The sequence below is a fragment of the Lycorma delicatula genome, chromosome 12 (genome assembly GCF_047948215.1).
Source record: "Lycorma delicatula isolate Av1 chromosome 12, ASM4794821v1, whole genome shotgun sequence".
Lineage (NCBI taxonomy): Eukaryota > Metazoa > Arthropoda > Insecta > Hemiptera > Fulgoridae > Lycorma > Lycorma delicatula.
This window is the reverse complement of record NC_134466.1, coordinates 12837372-12861554: the sequence shown is the minus strand read 5'-3', so window position 1 is coordinate 12861554 and position 24183 is coordinate 12837372. Positions and strand designations below refer to the sequence as shown.

The 24183-nt window shown below is 31.2% G+C and overlaps 1 protein-coding gene across 1 annotated transcript in view; it reads right to left on the bottom strand.

The window, feature by feature from the left end:
* Positions 1–16372: 16372 nt before the first annotated feature.
* Positions 16373–24183, bottom strand: part of LOC142332735 (uncharacterized) — a 63297-nt gene continuing 55486 nt past the window's right edge. The window contains exon 9 of the mRNA XM_075379340.1: positions 16373–17919. The gene's annotated coding sequence lies outside the window, so the exon portion shown is untranslated. The remainder of the gene's footprint in view (positions 17920–24183) is intronic.

Here is a 24183-nt window from a genome sequence, read left to right as displayed (position 1 = left end):
ATGAGGTCAGACAATGGCAGACGGTATTCAGACCTGTACCGTTCTTTATAATTACACAGGGCAGTTATTAGTAATGTGGAGACTAATTTGATAGTTGTAATAGTAGCTCGAATTTTACCTTTTCTAAATTGAATCATGATGTTACAATTTTAAATTCAGTATCCAGAGTGTGTAGTAAATTTGACACTTAGTGGATATCCACCTTTGTACAGATGCACTCACTGCATTCCAAAATGTAGTATATGATATTTCTATTTCACTTAGAGTACATCATTTAAAAAAAAAATTATACATAGAGTTCATTGATTATGTGTCAACTGTTTCTTTTTTTAAATGCAATATATGATGCTAATGAATCAAATATACAAACAGGAATAAAATAAATGCTTTAATATGGACCATTCAGTTTACATAATATAAAAGTCTTTAGCAACTGTTGTTTAGCTGATAAAAAAATAAGTTGCAGTAAAAATCTTAAAATGTGATGATGTAATATGTATGATATATCCAGGGCACTTAATGGTTGTAAGTAGTTTTAATTTTATTTGGGAGTAAATGATTTTTTTTAAGTTTTATTTAATAAAACTAATAATTAAACTGTAATATTCAATTACTTATATACTTTCAATAGTTACATTTCTTTTATTACAATTATATATATATATATATATATATATATATAATTGTATATATATATATATATATATATATATATGTGTGTGTGTGTGTGTGTGTGTGTGTGTGTGTGTGTGTGTGTGTGTGTGTGTGTGTGTGTGTGTGTGTGTGTGAGTGTGTGTGTGTGTGTGTGTGTGTGTGTGTGTGTGTGTGTGTGTGTGTGTGTGTGTGTGTGTGTGTGTGTGTGTGTGTGTGTGTGTGTGTGTGTGTGTGTGTGTGTGTGTGTGTGTGTGTGTGTGTGTGTGTGTAAAATTAAGATACTTAATTTAAATATAGAAATTGTTTGCAGTATTGTAAAATTTATTTTTATAATTTGTGAAATATTATATATACATATATATATATATTTGTTTTAATTATCATTATAATATTCTAGTTATTAAATGTAAATTTTTTGTATTTTGTTGTCGCAATGTAAAATATATTAATCTAATTCCAACATTACATTCCAATAAACAAATTTATAATACAACTAATTATCTAATTATAAAATTATGAAGAGCATTTAGTTTCTAATAACTTAATATAATTTCTATATACACTATGAATTTAAAAAAAAATATATATAAAAAAATATTCAACAAACCTTGTTCTTTGAGTTAGAAAAATTATCTGGTGATTGTTTCTGTTCATTAACTACAGTTTTCTATCCATTCAAATTTATTTTCTTTTATCTTAATTCTAATTCTACTGTACATTCTTTTTATTGTAATTTTTTTTTTTTCCAAAAATTAAATGAAAGCTGATATTTTGAAAAGTAATTAACACAGCTGACTGAAATATGCTAAGTGATTTTTATCATTCTTTCAATAGCGATTGATAGATTATACAAACTGGTGTGTAATATTTATGAAAAAGGGGAATTTCCGTCAGACTTCAAAAAAAGTGTTATAGTCACGATACCAAAGTATGAAAAGATAAAGATCCTATGATTTGCTGATGATATAGTAATTCTAGCCGAGAGTAAAAAGGATTTAGAAGAAACAATGAACGGCATAGATGAAGTCCTACACAAGAACTATCGCATGAAAATAAACAAGAACAAAACAAAAGTAATGAAATGTAGTAGAAATAACAAAGATGGACCACTGAATGTGAAAATAGGAGGAGAAAAGATTATGGAGGTAGAAGAATTTTGTTATTTGGGAAGTAGAATTACAAAAGATGGACGAAGCAGGAGCGATATAAAATGCCGAATAGCACAAGCGAAACGAGCCTTCAGTAAGAAATATAATTTGTTTACATCAAAAATTAATTTAAATGTCAGGAAAAGATTTTTGAAAGTGTATGTTTGGAGTGTCGCTTTATATGGAAGTGAAACTTGGACAATTGGAGTATCTGAGAAGAAAAGATTAGAAGCTTTTGAAATGTGGTGCTATAGGAGAATGTTAAAAATCAGATGGGTGGATAAAGTGACAAATGAAGAGGTATTGCGGCAAATAGATGAAGAAAGAAGCATTTGGAAAAATATAGTTAAAAGAAGAGACAGACTTATAGGCCACATACTAAGGCATCCTGGAATAGTCGCTTTAATATTGGAAGGACAGGTAGAAGGAAAAAATTGTGTAGGCTGGCCGCGTTTGGAATATGTAAAACAAATTGTTAGGGATGTAGGATGTAGAGGGTATACTGAAATGAAACGACTAGCACTAGATAGGGATCTTGGAGAGCTGCATCAAACCAGTCAAATGACTGAAGACAAAAAAAAAATTTGAGAATTTATTAAAATGTTTTTATTTATTTATTATTGTCAAAATGAATTGTTTAAGAAAAAATAATTCCAATCTTTATTTTAAATAAATAACAGATATATATATGATGAAATAGTATTTTATAGCTTTCAACAAAAATATTTTTCTTGATGTAAAGTTCATCTGTGAAGTCCCAATACCCCTTCCTGCAATTAACATTGTCATTACTTTTTTTAGTCACATAGTATTCGGTTTCTAAGAAACAATTTCTCAAATATGGTTGCTCTCAATGTCACATATTTACTGTCTTGTTTCAGTTACAAAGCCATGGTTGATGTGAGAAGAAGCAGTTACAGTATTAAGAATGTTTGTTGGTAACTGTGTTTGGATGCACAAATGATGATGTGATTGTGGGAAAGCAATCCCACAAATAATGAATGCACTTCAAGAACTCTTTAATAGGTCAGAATGTCATCATAATATGTTCATCATAATTGTTCAGACCTAGTATGCAAATTGTAGTTCTTATTTGAAAATTTTAGAAAGATTGTTAATAGTTCAATTTCAAAAGAAGGAGGAGGAGCACTGTAGTACTTGTGAGGCTACAGAAAGGTAAGGCTCTAGCTCATTTTGCTTTTCTGAGTGTGCGATTTCCTAGTTAAACAATTTCCAGGCTGTTGGATTGGCTGTGGTTCATAAGCACCAATGCAATGCCTATCTCAAAGCCCCTGCCTTAATGCACCTGACAACTCACTGTGGGAAATAATCAACACCATTCTATCTCAATCTTATACATAACAAAAAAAGAATTGCTTAATAGAGTGGAGGAAGCATACAATCCAAAAATGCTTCGCAACAAGGAAGACATGGTAATGCAAAGTTCTCTGTGTTCATCATGGTGTATGGACAGGTTCATAAATAATAAATAATTTATATTTATATGAAGAGAATTAATTTTATATTTATACTTGTTTAGGGGTATAGGAACTTCTCAAATAAATATTATATTTAAATGCTGTAAAATAATATCTATCAATAAAGTAGAACTTTAAAAAAATAGTTACCAAAGCAATACAAGCATGTCCACGACTATCAGCAACTGACAATTTTCTACAGCAAGAATGGATTTAAAAAAAAAACTCTCTCTATACTTATAAATTCAGAAGCGTATTCATGGATGCAGCACATTCATGTTATTTTTAATCTCAAATGAAGCACTTTTAACAATATATCTGTATGTTTGTGCATGTTATGATATTTGACAAAATTAATGTATCATCTGTTGATGGTAAACAATCAACATTAATTTTATAAACATAGGGAGTCACAAGTATGGCAATCCCTCAACAACTTTAAAACTGTTCCAGATAGAACACTGTAACTTTCAGGATAAGGTATCAGTCAACTACTTTACCTTTTGATCAGGGGTTTTAACTAAAATATTTTAAATGGTAACAACACTCTTTGTGCAATACATAACTTTAAAGGTCTCTTTAAGATAAATAAAAAATGGTATAAATAAAATGTTGGTACGATGTCTGTACTCAAAATGGGGGCAGGATAAAGTTCAGATTTTGAAATTACTACATTTACTTAAGTTCAAATAATAAATTATAATAAGTGAAATAAAAAAAAAATTAATCTAGCTTAATTTAAATTTTAAAAGTTAAATTTAAAATATTTTGTATTTTTTAAGACAAAAAACTGTTTTTGTTCAGTTTAATGAGAAAAATAAATAAAAATATTGTAAAGTCTTTCAAACATGCCATTGTTGGTAAAATATAATTATTATAAATATAATATTAAAAACAGCTTACCAATATTATGTTTATATATATCAGTAAGCTGTTTTTAATTATGGTTTCTTATCATTGTTGCAAAAATAAAGTTTACTTCATTGTTTAGAACATTCGAAAGTTTAGATTCAAACACTAATAAATGAAAATTCCAAACACTTCACAATGACTTAAGTTCAGCAAAATTATGATGAGTAATAAGGTGCAGATCCTAATTTATTTAACAGTTTTTAGTGATGGGACCACATTTTTTTAAAATGACAATGTAAATCACCATAATTAGCAATACTGGACTGATGATATTAACCCACATATCTTGAGGCTCATTACTGGTGATGAAAAATGGATCATGTACTACAACAATATTGTAAGGAGAAGATCTTGGTGTTTGTTGCTAATTTTGATGTCAATGACTGACAGTAAGTGGTGATGCTGTGTGTGTGTATGTGTGGTGGGATTGGAAATTAATTAGAATTTTCACTATGAGCTGGTGCTGCTCTGTCAAACAATTAATTCTAATTTTACTATCAACATCTGGAAATATTAGGCCAAGTTGTTGGGATAAAGCCACAAGAAATGATCAATAGGAAAGGTATTGTCTTCCATCATGACAATGCAAGCAAGACCCCCCCCCACCCCTTAAATCTTTGGTGACTAGTCAAAAATTGAGAGAGCTTGGCCGGGAAGTTTTTAAGAACCTAAAGTTTCCTGATCTACAACTGGTTTTGCTCTACAGAACTCTCTTAACTATATAAGGTTAGCTTCTAGGAAGACCAGTGGAAATCACTTATCACAGCTTTTTATCTAGAAAACAGAAGTTCTACAGCGATGGTATAATTTTACCTCACAAATGGCAAAAGGTGATAGATCAGAACAGCACATATTTGGTTTAATAAACTTCAATTGAAATATTATAAAAAGACTTATTTTACTTTTGTATTAAAATATGAAGAGACTTTTTCAACCCTTTATTTATAAAATTAAAAAAACGAGGTTACAAATAGAAATTAGTTGACAGTATGTTCCTGTTAATAGCGACAAGAAAAATTTCTAGTAAACAACATAAATATATAATTAGAATAAAGCATAAAAAAAATTCTTTACTTAGCACTAGGTCCGCCATTATCACCAGTATCCATTCCGTACGCTGAAAAGTAATCACCATTTGAGCCATACTCTGGTGATGATTGTAATCGTTATTGAGTAATATTTGTAGTCACTTTAGTCGAATGTAAAACTGATTGCTGTTTCTGCTGACCCCTGCTACCTTGTACTTTAATTTCAGTACCATGATTCCTTAAAATTGCTTCAACTTGTGACAAATGATATAACTGTTGCTCTGCCAAACTGTTTATATTTCTTAACACTTGTGAACCATTATCACCGCTATTATCACCCTGAAATTAATAAAATAAATGTTAAAAAAAATAATTCATAAAATCAAGCTTATTCTTATTAATTAACAACTGATCACAAAATTTGAAAAGTAATTATTAAAAATACTTACTGAACCTTTACTGTCTTTATTATTACTTCAGGTGTAAATTTCATCACTTCCCAACCATCCACAGATTCAGAATCACCACCTGGTACAGCAATTGCTCTTGCATCCTGTAAAAGTAATTTAACAATAATACTGTTTTAAAAAGCAGAGATATACTTAAAAATCTTTAGTATTGTTATATGTGTTCTACAAGTTGGACTTTGTTTGCTGCTGTTCAGTTAACCATACCTCTTCTTGAATGATTTTAAATTTTCAACTTATTTTTAAAAAATCTTATGTGGACACCACATGAATTCCTTGTATACCTACTAAATTATATCACATTTTTTGTTGCACTTCATTTAAACTTATTTCATTTGAAAGTGAGATACGATCCTCCAATTCTTTAATAAAGTGGACAGTTACACAATTGCTGAAATATTAGTGTTTATTAACATCAAATATTTATACAATTATTAATTCAATAATCTTATATGAAATATTAGAATAGAGTAAAAGTTCATTTATCACTCATATTACTAGATCAGTATTATTTGTATCTTTGTGAGTTGCTGACTAACAAAAGTTTCTGATTTCTGGTGTGTCATATAAATAAAAGTTAATAATAATTTAAATATTCCGTTTGGTGAACTCTTGTATACTGGTTAAAAGTGTTAATTTTGACTTTATGGTGTAAAATATTCAGTTTTTATTATTGGATTAATTGCTGAATAATCAAAAATGAAAAAGAAACAATCATATAGGAAACAGAAAGATAACATGAGGAAATATATCTAAAAAAAAAAATGACAAGAAGTTGAATATTAAGAGGAAGAAAATGTTAAGAACAAGGAAAGAATAAAAAAAATAGGAGAAGATGATAAATAAAGAGGAAGAAAATGTTGCAAACAAAGAAAGAATAAAAACATTAAGAGAAGATGATAAATGTAAAGAGGAAGAAAATGCTAAAACCAAAGAATATAAAAATTAACAGAAGATGATAAATATAAAGAAAAAGAAAATGTTAAGACCAAGGAAAATATAAAAAGATTAAGAGAGGATGATGAATATAAAGAGAGAAAAATTTTAAACTAGAGAATGTGTACACAAATTAAGATGAGAAGAATTATCAAACCAAAGAGCGATTAAATGATTGGCAACAAAAACAAACGAAATGATGATCAACTATGTCTTAGGGAGAATTATTGTCCTACAATATCAGAGGAGTAATGAACTAAAAGACAAGAATTTTTGCAATTTATAAAGATTAGGCTGTATGCCTCAGTTTATATGTTGTTCTAGAAAGAGTCTATTTTTTAGTCACTCTGTAGTTAATTTTAATGTAGAGGAAATTGAACTAGAAAAAAAAAATTCTAAATTATAATTTTCAATTATTATTATCAGATGTTTCACCAAATCTATTACATATACACATATGTAATAATACCTATTAAATTACATATGTACATTTTAAAAGTACATCAAATTTTATTTCATTAATAACTTCTGAATTTTTCAATTTCTTTTTATATTATTATTGAATTATTAGTTATTGTAAAATTTTTTTACCATCAAGGGTTAATAATTAATAAATCAATATATTTAAATTAAAAAAAAAAAAAGTTACAAAAATTAATTAAGAAAGTTTAAAAAAAAAAAGATGAAGTCCGATTCGAACCAATGTGCCTTATTCTAAGACCCCAATATTTCACCGATTTAAATTTTATTTATTCATTTTTGAGTTATGCGAGATACATAAGTACGTACGTACATACAGACGTCACGCCGAAACTAGTCAAAATGGATTCAGGGATGGTTAAAATAGATATTTCCATTGAAATCTGAAAACCAAAATTTTTTGCGATCACAATACTTCCTTTACTTTATACAAGTATAAAAAAAAAAGTAACTTATCATTCATTCTAAAAACACACAATGTTTCCTTTTGAAATTTAAAAAATGTATTAATTATTAGACGTTATCAATGGATATATTTTTAAAAACATTCTGTCAAATTAAAAAGTCAAAAAGGGTAAAAGAGTTTTTTGAAGACAACTTCCAGCAACAAAATCTTATAAGCTGCCAGAAAAGTGATTGAGAAATAAAACAGGATAATACGCGATTTTTATCATAACTATACAGCAAATTATTAATTTTTAAACTCATCAGTTAAGATATATAGTGTGATTTTTTAAGTCTGATTTAAACCGATGTGCCTTCCCTTGTAAGATCCAAATATTTCATTAATAAAAATTTTATTTAGCTATAACTCTGGAACCCATGAAAATAAGTACCATTTATATGATATATCATTGAAAAGCTCTCAATGAGGATTTATTACTACAATTAAGAAATAGTCATCCAAATATTTTTGGGCTTTTTGGACACTTTTAGTTGTCAATTGCACTCAAAAAGGGAGGTGTACAACAAGATGTTACAATAGTCCTAAATCCAAAATTTCAATATCCTACAGTTAATCGTTTTTGAGATATGTGAGGTACGTACAAATGTACAATACGTACAGATGTCATGCTGAAATTTGTCACAAAATTGATTACGGGATGGTCAAAATGGATATTTCTGTTGAAATCTGAAAACCGAAATTTTCTGCGATCACAATACTTTACTTCGTACAAGGAAGTAAAAATATATGACTGAACACCAGTATTCATCTGATGTTATTCATGAAACAATTTCTGATCAGGAAAGTAAGAACAAATAAACATGACATTATGTTATTAAACCTGTTACACAACTCTTAAATAATGTCTGCACATCCTATTTTTTTAACAGACATATATTATTGTAAAAAAGCATACAGTCATTACAAGAATACAGAAAATTCCACTTTCAAATAATAATTTATTTAATTTACTATTATTAAAACTAGCTGTACCAAATTCATTTCTTACCATATCATCTACATCTGAATCTTCTTCATCATCTATTTCTTCATCTTCATATTCAATACTACTGCCATTTAAACTATTATGATTATTAATATTATTTGATGAACCGTTTAAGACTAAATTATCGCTGTTTTTAACAGTAACTGATACATCATTTTCCTGTAAAAAAAATGTTCAAAATTTAATAATATCTTATATTTAAAAGAAATTTATTTTACTTAAACCTTTCAGTATGAGATGGCATATCTGTACAAAATTACTTACTTATTTAAAATTGATTCACACAATACATTTAAATTTGCAATAATAATACAAATTCTCATTTTATAAATTTCATGTATGAGAGTATGTTATCACCATCAATTTCACCATTTATCAGATTTATATAATACTTTTTCTCTGAATCTTTCATGTATGGCAGAATTTTCTCTAATAAGTTAACTTTGCTACAGATGAAGCAAAATTAGTAAATCAATTAACTTTGGGGCAGAAAACACCTGAAATTGAATATCTTTGATATCCAAAATAGTCTTACTTTTTTCAAGAATGTTGCAGTATTTCATTTCCATGTTTGAAATTCAATGAATTATTCCTTATAAGCTACAACTTTTGGGTATTCTGCAGTAATTTTAATTGTCCACACTTTAGAAATACCTATTTTTTTATGTGTATTAGTGTGTAAGCTACATGTATCAAATTAAAAAAAAAATCATGAGAATATAATTTAACTGGTATCAGTGTATGTTCAAATTTTACCATAGCATTTAAGTTAAATCTTTTGGCGTACGGATTAATTGTTTCCATTTTCTTTTTTCAATGTGGCTGAAGTCATGGTCACAAGAAAGGAAACTGTGACTTCAATGCAAATTATGCTGTACCTCCTTGAAAACTCCAATGGTGACCAACAATATCATCAGGAAAATCACCACGGTTCTTGTTTTGTCCGCACAGTTATTGGACAATATCGCCAGTTTTTTTGTGCAAATGATCATCATTTACAAGTTTTAAGAGACATTAACCATTTCACTACTACCTTGAGCTGTTACACCTTCATGCCAAATGCAGTATCATTGTTACCCATATGTGCACCAAAATTATAAATTCACCACTGCTGACAGTACATGTCTGTATGGGATAAAGAAGTAAGCTGAATGATTTGCTACAAGTCCATTGATAATACAATGTAATCGCACACTGGATTTTTTGCTTCTGCGTGGTCCTTAGCCATCTCATTCAAGATTCTTGTATAGGCCCTATGACTAAAATGTAAGAATTTGGTAGATTTATTTTACAATGTACCCATTTCCCTCTCTCAAAGCATCTCTCTATAGTGCATTTACTGTAGGAAAAAATTCATTAATTTGTTAATATGTTAACGTGTAAAATATTAGAGGTACAATCGACTCTAGCCAGAGTTACTTTGGTCTGAGATTAATAATGTTCATTTTACAGCTAGCTCCTATGATGAATGAGGTGAAGATTTCATTTGTGGGGTTGAATAACACTGTAATTCGGTAGATTTGATATCCTTATATGCAACAATATCTGACTTTTGAAAGATAGTAATAGGGAAACTATTTCACTCCTCACATTTCCTAGCAAAGCAGAAGGTACTTATTATTCTTTGGAGCAGTTATGTCATTACTGGCAATAATTTTTTGTCTTTTTTGGATTTTTTCTGAGCGAAAAACGCTTCTGCATTTTCATCATTGACATGATTGCCTGGACACGATATATTTGTAGTAATAAACAAGGGTATATCACATTATGAGCCAATTAAGATAAAAAAATAACCATCTGCTTTAAAGCAATTGACATGAATAGCTGAAACTCACTGCAGTAATTCAAATATACGAATGTAAGCAGACAGCACTAAGAAAATGTAAAACATAAGATAACATTTCATTATCCCATAGAATAGTTTGCAGGTTGGCCCTATGTTAAATTTGCAACATATATGTTAAATTCTGCATAACATATATAATCCACAAGGATGTGATGCACTGTTAGTTGCCAGTTGCATCAAGCACAAAGAGGTACATCTGTTTGGGTCATCAGATATCCATGAGCGAGCCTAGTGTACCCTATTTGTAAATGGCAGAGAATAACCTCCTCCTGACAGTTATTTCTGCATGAAGAGCTCAACGGTGAAACAGTATTCTTAATTGGGTGAAGTTCATTGTTCATGGTAATATCCCATTCACTTTGCCACTCATTGTGAACTACCCTCTTCAGGAACAACCGTTAGAAGCAATGTGATTGGTAAAAGTAGTTTGAAAACAAGACTCTTTTGCTGCACTATCTTTGCACTCCTTGCCTGAAATTCCTAAATGGCTGTGGATCCAGCAGAAGCTCATTTTGGTATTACATCTAATCATTTGCAAAATAACACACTGAATTTCACAAACAGGGTATCTGGAATACTCATCACTAACTGCTTGTAAGCAACTCTGGAATCCAAGCAAACTACATGTTAAAATGTTGAGCTAATTATATTTAAGATCTTTAGGAAAAAGCACTGCAAAAAAATACTGGAGATGCTGTGGAGGCTCATATGTGTTTTCTGTTGTTTACCAAAACAGCACAAAAACAAACTTAATGTTTTTGGAGCCATTTGTATAATCTGTAACATCAGGATTTATGCTATTTATATTATAAAATTTATTTCGCAAAATAACTGGATTTTTACTATATTAACAAAGCACTAATTAACCAAAGTTGCCAAGGAAGGTAAATAGCATGAAGCAACTATAAGGACTGTAAGAAATTGTATATTTAGAGCTGAGAAAAGGCAATGAACTCTGATGCCTAGTGAAGCAGTATATCTCGGCTGTTCCTGGTATTGAATAGATGTTGGTTACAGAAAACCCATTAAAGGTTGGATGATTTCGTTGCACTTTAATACCAGCTACATAAGTGCATATCATTTGATTCTGTCTATTCAAGAGGGATGGCTCACCACTTTCCACCGGTAGACTTACTACAGGGCTTTAACGAAAAGCACCTGCAGCAAAACAGATGAATGAATGATGGATGGAATCCAGCATTCTAAGAGCGGTGGACCAAGCGGATGAATAAGTCACACAACTGTAGTTCAAGCGGTTATGCGCTTCTAGTAAAAGAGCTTGGTAGAAGCGCAACATAATACTCGATCAGTTCCCCACTCTCAGCAGTCCAACAACATTTTTCAAGTTTTATCTTCAGCTCTTTTAAATCTGTTACCAATGTTATTCATGGTCAAACCACATTCCTAAAAATGTAACCAGTGTGCATGCTTCACAATGTAAAAACAATTGGGGGTCAGTATCTTTCTTAAAGCATGAAAAACAGATGCATTTTGTTTTTCTTCAGAGAAAATGTGAATCCACTCGTTCTACACCACTTAATTGTATTTTGGAGCAGCCCCACAAGCTTAAGTTCTAGTTATTACGTAAATTGAGAAGTCAACAAATAAAGAACACATAACTGGTTTTCGCATGCAGTTTGTTGTATTATTTATAGCTACAGCAAATAAGGTAACGCTTAGGAGACTTCTCTGTGGTATTCGGTTTTCTAGTTGGACAATATCCAAAAGTTTTTTTGTTTTGGATATCGTTCCAACTCGAACTCAACAGGACTGACTGGTGAGGAAACCCATGATAAATGTAAGATTTCCTTGAATACCCCATTCATGCAGTTTATTTAGGATTCCTCTTCTCCAAGCTGTGTTGTACGCCTATTGCATATAAAAAAAATACCACAACTAGGAGTTGGCGATGTAGGAAGACGTTTTGAATCACATTTCAGGACAACTACATGATCGACAGTTGATCTATCTTGGTAGAAACTGTAAAGTTCAGGGGCAATAGGACATTTCTTTCAAGGAACCACACTAAACGACGGTTTATCATACGTTCCACCTACTTGCACAGGGTTATTATGGTCAAGGATATAGGACGATAACTGGAAGGGCATGATTTATCTTTACCAGGTTTCACTATGGGGATGACCAATTTTTCTGACCAGGAATCTGGAAACACCTGTTCAGAGAATATTTTATTGTAAAACAAAAGATGTCGTAATGATATTCGGGAGGCGAGATAGCATGCTGAACCAGGTATTATCATTTCTAGGGAAATTTCACGGGAATTTTTCACTGCAAACTTAGTTCATCAAGAGAAAAAGGAATGTTTAATCCACTTTGTGAATCTCTGATAATAAAAGGCACACTTTCTACCTGCAGCTTATACCTCATAAACTCAGTACAAAGGGATCATGTTAGTGAAACTGAGGACTAACCAAACATGTTCACCACATCAATTGTTCTAAATACGAATGGAGTGTTCAATTCACCAATGTTTAACGCCAATATTTCTATCTGTACTTTGTACCTCTGAAAATCGTTGTTATATGGTGAAGTGAGAGACAGCGAGCGGAAAGATTTTGCTACAGCCGAAGATGATGAAAGGAGTTCTCTTTCATCAATGAGACCGAGAATAGATTACCTTGGCGATCTGAAAATTGCATGGATTTTTTCCACACAGTAGACGTGGATATAGTACCAGATGATAAAGAAATGAATGTGTGAGATCCACTATTCAGAAAACAAAGGTCTAAGTCTTCTCACACTGTGTACTACATTTCCTCGAGAGGAGGAGAAGGTCGACCCCAGGAAACATGGTGGGCATTGAAGTCTCCTACTATTAACGATGGAGATGGTATTTGTGTGAGATTTGAGATATCCAGAGCACTGAACTCAGTGTTCGGTGAGAGATACAGATTGCAGATATGTAACTTGAAGGGGGTTAGAGATCTTTACTGCAACAGCAGGAACGAGAGTGGTCAGTTAAATCCTTGCAGCAGATACCTCATCCTTCATGAAAATAGCTACTCCACCATTCTCTCTACCGTCTACTATACAGTCGTATCTCTCACAGAACTATCCTCTGAGTGCTATTGTCATGTTGTTGAAGATGAGTTTCCTGGAAACACATGATTATCGGATCATGTACGTGTGCCAGTACTCCAATATCTTCAATGCGGGACCGAAGACCTCTAACATTCCACTGAATAATGTTCATAAGGGAAAAAATATATATATAAAATATATATAATATTTAGTTGTATGTGATTCGGTTTTTCATTTTCGTGTTCTTTAATTTAGATAACTCCGACACCTTTGAGTTGGGAGGTTCTTCAACCATATCCTCCAGTATATGGGGTGATGGTGGAGAAGACTTATTAGAATGGGATGTCGCTATTGACTGACATCCCAGAGGGGGTGGTTATGTGGGTTCCCTTTGTGGGGAGCTTGTTAGTTGGCTTACTGCCAGCTGTGGTAGTCTCTGCCCGTACCGGTAGGACTTTGGGAGCAGGAACTTTCGTATGGACCACCCTGTTGGATTCATTTACTGCGACGTAGGACTTTTTATTCATCTTTGTCAGCTCTGAAATAGTGGCTGTAAGCGAAGTAACTTCATCAGAAAACATCTGAACGAGTTTCTTAAGTTCATTGCAGGATCCGCACTGCTGATTATGAGACGTAGCGGTGGTGAAAGATACATCCAGTTTGACGAGGTTCCGTGAGTTAACTACCTTTCTATATTCCCTACGTGCAGCCGGGAAAGATAGTTTCTGCACAATACAGATTTTGAGAATTGCCTTTTCTTCCTTAAAGGTTGGGCAATCTCAGGAGCGGGCTGTATGTGAACCACTCCAGTTCGCACATTTTTCACTTTCCTTGTAGTTAGTGTCATTGTGTTGGGTATGAATGAGCGTACCCGAACGGAGAGGTAACCCACTTTATTCTTCTCTAGTGGAACAGGAAGACTGAACGTCAGTATAAGAGACGGTGTTGATTCTTCTATTCCGTTCTGCCGTTTCACTTCTACAACACCTTGAGTACGAAGTTCATCAGGAATTTCACTTAAATTCATTTCCAGAAAGTCACGACAAAAAATTACTCCTCGGCTGGTATTTAGGGTCTTGTGGCATGTCGTACTTATGTTTATGCCACCCATATTGGTCAGACATAATAGGGAGCGACTCTGCTCATCATTAAATGTTTTCACCACAATTGTTCCACCACATAATCTTAATGTTGCTCGGAGAACCAATACATCCTGTAACGCATTTGTTAATCAGGAAAGGTGAGACCTTATGAAGGGAGCCACCATCCTGATTATTTTGAATAACAACAAAGCGAACATTTTTGCACCTGAAACCATCTTCGTCTGCTGTAGCAAAATTATCCTTGTCAGATGAAGCTGACAGATATCTTTACACTAGACTGAAATTGGTGGTTTTTTCAGATGGACCACCAACCATCATAGAATTTGCTGAAGAAACTGAAATTTTGGTTCCACGAGAACCGGCGATATAATAGACCATTCCAGCAGAGCGCACGCGTACTGGAGCTAGAGCTAAATACAGCTGGGTTTGCTCTGATGCCCAGAGGACATTGTTCGAGACTCACTATGTACAGCCATTCACCCATCGGCACAATAGTTCCCACCTTAGGTTACGGTTGCGTTTCGTAAGATGTCGCAACACCACATAGTGTAAATGAAAAAGAAAATTGTGTTGGATGTTGTGTAGTCGAGTAAATGTATATGTTGTAATTCGTGTAGTGATCTTGGTGTAGTATATATGTATAATGTCAAGTATTTTGCAGTTAAGTGTGTAGTGGGAAAAAAAGCTGGAGAGGCTATGCCTGTGGGGACGCCAGCCCCCAAAGTCTTAAAGAATAAGACTCCCCGTCGAGGAGGTGCAAGCTTGTGCAGAGGCCAATTGTGAAAATATGATATTCTTTGGTCCCTCTTGATGAAGGAGGCAATTTTAATTTTTAACTCTGATCACTACACTCCTAAAAGGTTTAAATATAAATATTTTGTTGGACACACAACTAAGTTCAATGATTTTGTTAGAAAAACTGTTCAGTGCATACAGATAAGGGTCTTACCGTCATTTACTAAATTATAGCCTTACTCAAAGGGCCAAATAAAGTGTAGACAAGATTTTCCCACTTCCCTATATACAAGGCGAAAGATATCTTAAAAGATTAGAATAAGCAAAGAAAAACTTTTCAAGATTTTAGATTCTTACTTTTAATATTGTTTGTGAATGGTGTTTTTTATGATCCATCATTTCTTCATAGCCCTACTTTTTAAAATAAATTAAAACATACAATAAAATTTAAAATGTTAATAAGGCCTACATTAAAAATTTAGAAACTAATCCAATCATACAAAATATTAACTGAGAAATCGCTATGGAACATGAACTTAGGTTGTTTGGAATAAAATATACACTTTTAGTTTTAAATTAATTTTCTTAGTCTCAGATCAAAATATTTTGCAAAGCAGAGTAACTTCAGGCTATGAATATCATTACGTTTTAACGTAATGATAACACTACATAATGATAAATAAAAAATATTGTTTAAAAATTGTTTCATTTATATTATATGGAAATAATGTACACCGGAATGCCCAAAGAACTTTCTCTACGCTGTTCAAGTACAAGGATAGTTGAAAAAATTTTTTCTCCTTTAATATTTTTTTAATTTTGAAAAAAATACTTTTTCTCCTTTAATATCAAGATGAAAATTATAAATAACCATCTGAGGAAATGTTTGATAAAGGAATAGATGAAATAAATAAACATGTTTGTTTAAAGGTACTAATTTATAATTCAGCCTTTAAAAATGAGTACATTATTTTATTATGTTATAAATGTATTTAATATACAAATCACAAAAAAAAACATAATATTAGAAATAATAATACAACAAATAATACATTAAATGTCATGGACAAAAATATAAAACACACTAAAAAATATATATATATATATATATATATAAAAATCACAAAAAATGAGTATTATTTGTATTTATTTTTAATATCATATATTAACAGAAGGAATACACTTTGTAATAATAACTTAACTTTTTCTTTCTCCCATCTCCAGAGAAATATTTTATTTTACAAAACTCGTGAAACAAAATTTTATTACAGTATATTTTAAGTAAAACATTGTTAATACAAATCTTTTTTTATAAATCTGAATGAACATTATAATTTGAAATTTATTATTAATATCAATAATCTATTGACAATCTAAATACTTCAACTATTATTATTATTATTAGAATCAATATATTATATCAATAATCCACTTTTGGAGTAATCTTTGTAGTACAGGCCAGAGAATACTAAAAAAAAATTTATACCAATTGAACCAAAACATCATAATTTAATTTCTTTAAAAATTACCTTGGGGTTTTGAATTTTGAAGCAAAGATTTAACTGTATTTCCAGCGAAGAATATATAATATATATTACAAACTATTTTTTTTTTTTAATTTTTCAAAAATCGAAATTTTAATATATAAAAATTATTTTAAGTGTTTTCGCATCTGAAAAAATATTAGTTAAAGTAATGATTTATTTTTGTGCCTTTCCTGTCAGAGATGAGATAGACCATAACACAATATACTTTCTAATATTATATAATTGTTACTTTGAAGATAATTTGTTACAGTTATATAATTATAATCTACTGAAAATCATGAAACAACATTATTTTAGACATTTAGGAGGCGTAATGGAAAGGCAAAACAAGCATAAGTAAAAATATACGAATATACATAATAGTATCTATTGTATTAGGATGATCTATAGTAAAAAATAAGAATATCAGGAAAAATTAAATTTATAAAGCAAGATTTTTTAAAATTATTTCTCTTTTTTAAGGTTTACCAGAACAATAAAACTTAAAGTAAATCCATTAACCAAGAAATTTTTCATATTATGTTTTGCAAAAACCAATCATTATTTCAAACATCTGATGGAGTAGAATACTGGAAATGTGTTAAATAAAGATAAAACACCAACGGCTAAAACCCCACTTAACTTCCAAAAGATCAAGTTATACACATCTATTCCGGTAAAGAGGAGATTTGTGTCAATAGCCCTGGATGAGTATCAGCAATGAATAATTTATAGAAGCCGGTTCATGCCGTATTGGTATTTAGTTACTGTGGATATTTGGGAGTAGCGCATAACATGCTTTAACCATCAAAGCTTTTTATAAAAATAATGAGTGTGTGCAGGCTTCGCGTAGAGAATTTCACCGTCGATTTAACTTAGGAAAACATAATTGTGAACCATCAACACATGGATGCACAATTTTGAGATTCAGAAATGAAAAAGAAGCCTCCAGTCAATATGCAGACCCTTTGTACACCAGGCAGTATCAAGCTCTGTGAAAAGAAGCCCTTACCATTTAATTCATCATCAAGCAGTGTCTTTACTGTTGCATAATTCAAGTTTGAAAAATACCGTTACAGGACTACATTCATCAGGTCACAGATTGTCCAGGAACTGAAATCAAATGATCACATAATACACCATCAATTCTGTGAATGAACGGTTGAAAAGATAAATGTGCACAATGGCTTTGTTAACAAACTATGGCTGTTGGACAAAGCCAGTTTCCGCTCAGAAGAATCTGTTAAAAACAAAATTTTCATTTTTGGACACAAGAGAATCCTACATAAAAAAGTTATACCTGTGTCCATATTATGCTGTGTGATGTACTTGTTATTACATGGTGTAATAGACCCTTTTTTGAAAACAAGGATGACCTCAAAACTACAGGCACATAAGATTGATGCGTCATCATGCTGAATAACTTTTTTGTGCAAAAACTATATATATTTTCACAAATTATTGACAACATTTGGTTTAACAAGATCGATCAACATGTATAAATATTGATGGCTGCTGTACACAAATTGTTTGGCAAATGTATAATTTTGAGAAACTGTAACATTCCATGGCCTTTCAGGTTTCCCGATCTGTCATTCGATTTCTTCTTGTTGAGTCACCTTAAAAGCAAAGTTTTTAGTAGTCAATCTGCTAGATCAAAATCTGAACAGCAATTGCTAAAACTCCTGTTGAAATGTTGCATTAAACCATGCAGAGTTTCAATATGAGACTGCAGGAATGTTTACACATGAACAGAACTCACTTGCAAGATGTGATCTTCAAAAAATAACTTTTGTAACGTATTCATAAATGGCATGTATTTTAGATTTAGTGTTTATAAATTAAACCTTATTTTCATAATAATATTAAATTTTCAAAATTAAATTTTTGAATTTTATTTTTAATTCTGAATTATCCTAAATATACTTTCTCTGTCTAAGTAGCATTTTAATCCTCTTGAGCTTTATATTAATTTAATAAGATTACTCCTGCATGTACGTACTTAGCTAATTTTTCCTACATTATATAGAATCACAAAAATATTTCTAATTTACAGGACTTGTAGCAAATAAAATTTTCATCTTCATGAGAATCACTTAGAATATTACTTCCAGAATACAGAGGTAATCCTACATCTGATCAAATAATTCCCTTCTTCATTGACCAATATTGCATGTGAGAAAACTCAACCATTACAATATTAAAAAAAAAAAATTATTTTATATACTAACAATAACCATTATTTGACATAAAATTATGAAAAAATCAAAACAAACTGCAAAACAACTAAGTGATGATTCAGAAATATAGATGGAGGCACAAAAGGTTCTTGCACCGGACATGTGTCTTGTCACTATGCTCAATCAGAAATAAAAAAAACAACTTAAGTACCTTTCTTTATCATCTGTGACTTTGATGTTATAAAATGATGGGTTTCAGAAAATAAATTCTTGTCAGAAATATTACTCTATGGAGTTGTCATGTCAACATATAACGTTCACTGTATAATTAAACATTATAAAGTACACAGGCACTGTTGCAATCAATTTAAATGAGAATCACACAATAAAAATGAAGGTTATAAGTTTATATATTGTTCATTCCACAATGACCTTTATCCAAAAATTTTTAAAAGTGAGTTATTGGTTGTATGATATTCCTCATATCAAGAAGTTCGCGGAACTGCGCTATATTGAATATTTTTGTTGATTCAATGCATTTTATTTATTAAGTACTTTATAATATAAAGCTGACTGCATTATTTAAAATTTTTTTAGTCGTATTTGATTTAATTAATTAGTTTTTCGTGGCTAGCTAGGACTACTGCTTTAGAAATGAAATTTGTACTGAAAACTGTTGTGCACTGTAAGCCTATCATGGAAGGAGTTCAATCTCAGTTCCAGGAAGAGCAACAGCTAATGAAAGGTATGAAAGTTCCTTCCTGTCCTAAAAATAAGGTCAGAAAATGTCCAAGAGATGTTGAAGTGGAAAAAGACAGCAAAAAAGAAAGTTATATTTCAAAAACATACTTCCAGAGGGTAGGCATGTCAACAGTTTTTAAATGCAGTCTTTTATCTGTGGAAGACATTCGTAAATTCTGTGCAGATTTCTATTTTACAAAAAAACAGTTCAAGACAATTATGTGCTAAAATTAAAGCGAGTGTTTATATATGAGCAAGTCTCCTGTAATTAAAAGGAACAAAACAGAATGGAAATGATTCTAATGAAAACTGGAATCGCTACTTCATTCCAAACAAAGAATTTGGGAAGATTTCATTTTCAAATTGGAAAAATACTTTCTGTAACATATTAAGCATTACAAAAAAAAGGGCACTATGCATTTGTAAATCAAGTAAACTTACCACAGAGAACAGAGGAGGAAACCATAAGTCTCACTTGTTTGCAAGTAAAATGTCTCTTGTCATTCATCAAGTGTACTTTTACCCTCTAGAAAAACACTACTGCAGGTAAGCAAATATTGCAAGGCAGTATTTCCCAAGTTACCTCTCAAACCTGTTTCATGAAACATCAGTACAATAGTACTGAAGAAGTACTCAAAGTACCATATTCATATTTTTACGACATCTTTATAAAAGATTATAATCTCAGCTTTGGTTCACTAAGCTATGGACAAATGCTCGAAATGCATCCCGTTTGAACTAAAATTACAAGCAGGTGACAATTCAATTCAGAACTCCTACTTCATAAGAAAAGGGAGATACTTTTTACTCTTTTTTACAACAAGAAGAAAAAGGTGAACTCTTACTGTCTTTTGACTGCCAGAACCTAGACTGAGGCATATCAATAGCACTACTCTCAATGGAGTACGACAGACATGGCATAGCAGTTTGGTAATGTAATTGCTATCTTCTATTTGTTTCTTCTGAATATTTTCTTAACTTATTTTATAATCTGTTAATTTTATGCGAAGGATACTGAACCAGGACCATCAAATCCAATTTCAAGATCTACTGTGAGTGGAAAAAGGCAATTTAACTTTGATTCAGGGCTCTAAGCAAACTTCAACGTATTTCAAAAACTTTATTAGTGATATTTTGAATGAAGTGACAGGGGAGATGAAATTGATAACAGTGATAATGACCCACACTATGTGGAGGAGACCAACCACGACAGTGAATCAGAACAGTGTGAACGTAATCAGAAGACTCGAGAAAAATATGGCGAAATTGGATGCCATAATTTTCTAAAATACACTGAATGTGGATGCACCTGTTGAAGAAATCTGTATTGTCCCAGTTGCTGATAAGAACATAAGTAATGAACATCGAGGTGAAAATTGTCCAATTACATCTTGCATAAGAGGTGACAAGAATTATTTTTGCGATAAATGAATAAAATATATGACATAGAAAAATACAATGTCATTTAGGTGAAAAAATTACAGCCTAATCAAAATCTGGAGCAAAATTTTGAAATTGAGGCTGTTTGGAGCTTACTTTCAATGAAAAAATTTTGCATGAAATCATATACTGAACAAACAAAAAAAATAGGACGAATTAGACCAAATTATAAAAAGAAAAATCTGTCATATATTCATGATTTTGATTTAACGGTTAGAATTAAAAAAATTTATTGTGCTGCTGGTGTACTCAGCACTTTTCACATCTGGAGATAAATCTGTTTATAGCTTGTTTGTGATTGATGGCACCAGAAGAGAAATTTTCTGATGCGTCATGACGAAAGATTTTTATTTCTCCTACAAGTTCTAAGATTTGATAATCATGAAGATAGAGAGAAGAAAGAAAAAAAGGAGGATGCCTCAGCTGCAATATCAAACATTTTGTTATAGATTAATAGAAAATTGTCAAAGTGCTACTGCCCTGGTGCTTTTTTTTGCATCGATGAGATGCTGTCTGCTTTCCATAGAAGATGTAATTTCAGAGTTTATATGCAAAACAAGCCAGCAAAATATGGCTTGAAGGTATAGCATTTAATCAATGCAAAAACTAACTACCTATTCAATATATATTTGTATACAGGAAAATATTCACGTACTTGATGTAATATGAAATATATTCACACATATTTGATGGAAAAATATTCACAGATGATTAAAAAAACGCTAATGATACCAACTCAAGCTGCTCTTAGATTAGTGAAACCCATCGAAGGAAGTAGATGGAATATTACTGCAGATAATTGATACAGTTTCATACAGCTTGCTCCTCAAGAAAGATTTGACTTTTGTTGGACCTCTTAAAAAGGAAAAAACTGAAATGACAAATGCTTTTCTTCTTGAAAAGAATAGAGAGGAAACAGTTCAATTAATATGGAAGACTTGATGTTACTTTTGTTCATTAGTAATAAATTCAAAGCCACGATTATGTTGTCATAAATACATCGAGGAGCCAGCACTGATCCATATTCAAATAAACCAGAGACAATTGCAGACTATAATAATATATAAGGTGTGGTTTTTTTCACATGCTCAGAAATAACATGTATCCTATTTGACGGTAACGAACATCTTCTGGCAAAGTGTATTTTGACGGATGACCCTTGGTTGCCATCAGTGATGAAGAAAAATTATCTTTATTTTTTCTTTATTTTCAGTAATGCGTCGTGGTATTTTTCTTTCTTCACTTTTTATCAGTGATAATACAAGAGAAGATCTAAAATCAATTTGACTGATTTTATACTATTATTTTCAAGTCTGTGTATTCTCCATAACTTTACTATAATAGAATCGATAATAAACAACAGCTGCCACCACCACTTTTTCTCCATGTACTTGTTAATTTCTATAATTTCCATACCATTGTCATAGGAATCAATGCCATCCATACTTTAGTATATTCTGTTATCATTAAAGGTTGAAAGATCACAATTTTTCTTTTTTTTTTTTTCAGCTATACTTTTCTAATGGATATATGCCATTGTGGTTACTGGCAATTGTCACCAGAGCATTATAGCATTATTATTAGATGTTCCATCTAGCAACTGCGAAATTTGTTTTTCAATGGGAAATTAGGAAGCCTATTTTCTCTGACAATGCCAATCACAAAATAACCTTTTTTCTTCGGTAATTTAAACAGATCATGTACAGAAAAGAAATTGTCAAATAATGTCTATGCTCATTAGGATTGTTACAACACTTAACAAATCTAGTATTACCTGTGTTTAAAGACCATATTCAGATTTTTCTTTGTATGCACCTCCGTATGGAAAAATTGGTACAAATACCCATCTGAACTACACAAACATCAAAGCTTAAATCTAAATCTAATTGGTTTTTCCTTTATAAACATTTTTTCTGAATGCCTACCAAAATATGGCGCCATTTCTTCAACATATAAATTATGACAAAAACACATTGTAAATTCAGTTTGTTGACAAATGTATAAACTGAACATTTTATAAAATGATGTCTATGGTTTTTAAATGATGTTTATAATTTTTTTAAAATCATGGACATGTTTTGTTACATTTTACTAAAAATAGTAAAATGATAGACAAAACAAAACTTAAAGATTCAAAATAAAAACAGCACAATACAGGATTGCAAAATTATTATTTGTAATGTAAGAATAACACACTGCAGCCTATGTGTGATTGATCAGTCCATAGGTCAGTGTAATCGCACCATTATTTTTATCAACCAGTATTCATTATCAGTTTTCAAAAATAAATAATTTTCATGAACTGATGAATAAGAGCAACACTTAAATAAGCAAATAAAATAGAAATATTATTTTTAACATCGATCATTATATACCTTATCTAGAAGGGGTTACACGATCTCATAAAATACAGTAAGTTGATGTAAATAAACTAATTAAAAACCTATAATCATATAATTTTCTTTTTTGTGATTACAACTCCTAAGAAAATAAGGGCAAATTGCACAAAGCAAGAAAATCTTGTACAAATTAAATAGAAAAAATGTTTATGAAAAGGTTTATTTACGCACCATTGGCGGTTAATTGTTGTAGGGCTTGTATTATGAATTGAAAATGGGATATTAGAAATTCAATATGGAACTGAGCTATTTCAAACATGTCTTGTGAATAACTCATCCGACCTCCTGTTCTGTTTTTCCCATTTAGCCTCTGGGAATCACCATCAGGTATTACTTCAAAGAATGTATGAGGATGATATGTGCGAGTAAGTGAAGTGCAGTCTTGAATGGTTTCAGGTAGACGATTTCTGAGGTGTGGTTAATTGAAATCCAACCACCCGTAACGAAAGAACACCGGTATCCACGATCTAGTATTCAAATTCATATAAAAGTAACTGGCTGTACTAGGATTTGAACTTTGGATCTATCGACTTTGATGACCTTCTTATGCCCAAGCAACCATACCCGAAAACAAGACCATACTTGTTTTGCTGATGAGTTTAAAACTTAATAACTTG